This window comes from Suricata suricatta, chromosome 3, assembly GCF_006229205.1.
Source record: "Suricata suricatta isolate VVHF042 chromosome 3, meerkat_22Aug2017_6uvM2_HiC, whole genome shotgun sequence".
In the NCBI taxonomy this organism is placed as follows: domain Eukaryota; kingdom Metazoa; phylum Chordata; class Mammalia; order Carnivora; family Herpestidae; genus Suricata; species Suricata suricatta.
In genome coordinates, this window is record NC_043702.1 from 10517745 (window position 1) to 10518881 (window position 1137).

A 1137-nucleotide genomic window follows, 5' to 3' on the forward strand; every position below is an offset into this window, starting at 1 on the left:
TGGCATCCCTTTCTTGAAGCTTTTCCAGTTCTTTACACTCCTTCCCCATCCAACCATGTGGAACACCACCTCATGGCCTTCTGACGTGTTTATTACTCTGCCTTGTGTTGGTGGTCATTTGTGTATGACTAGATTGTCATCACATAAGGGCATAATTATGTGTGTACCCTGATGGCCCCAGCCCATGGAGGAGCATAATCAATGTGAGCTCAACAAAAAGAACCCCAAGGATAAAACAAGATAAAACAATAACAACCAATCAGGGTTTGTTTTTGCGCTTTATTGAGTGATTTTTAGGTGAACATCTACAAAGCCTCTATGGCCACAGAAAGGACACAACATTTATAATAAGTACAAAAAGGCTAGTTAGAAAAATACTGCAAAGAAGAAAACAGAGTAGAAGTCATGGTTGCTGAGCTCAATCATCAAGGTGCTCTCTTTTTTCTTAGATGATGTAGAAAACATCCATTTGACTTTTTATTAAGATTATTATTTGTTCTGAGAGAGAGAGAGAGAGAGAGAGAGAGAGAGAGAGAGAATAAGTGAGGGAGGAGCAGAGGGAGAAGGAGGGAGAGAGAGAAAAAAAGCATAAGTGGGGGAGGGGAAGAGAGAGAGACAGGGAGAGAGAGGGAGAGAGAAAGAATCCCAAGCAAACTCCACACAGTCCGTGCAAAGCCTGCTGCCGGACTTGAACTCACAAACTGAGATCATGACCTGAGCTGAAGTCAGACTTGATGGACTGGGCCACCCAGGTGCCCCCTCCATGTGACGATTTTCAAATGGCAAAAGTTACCTCAACTCAGAGCATGAGAACCAAGGGGGAAAGTACCAGAAAGTCCAGGACACAGGGAGACCTCGGGAGCAGACAGGTGGGATGGAGGGAAGCCTTGGCCAAGGGGGCAAGCAGACGCCCCTCCCCCAGCACCTGCAGCGCCCGTCTAGCAGCAGCACTGCTTCTTGCAGCAGCACTTCTGCTGACAGCAGCACTTCTGCTGACAGCAGCCCTTGCCGCAGCCACACGAGCTGCAGCCACACGAGCGGCGGCAGCAGCAGACCACGGGGGTGCTGCAGCAGCCCCCGCAGCAGCCGCAGCAGCAGGGGCAGCAGCTGGAGCAGCAGCCCACCCGGTAGCACCTG

At 50.0% G+C, this 1137-nt stretch overlaps 1 pseudogene; it reads left to right on the forward strand.

The window, feature by feature from the left end:
- The window catches only part of LOC115286282, a 15396-nt pseudogene that overhangs the window by 1784 nt on the left and 12475 nt on the right, over positions 1-1137 (forward strand).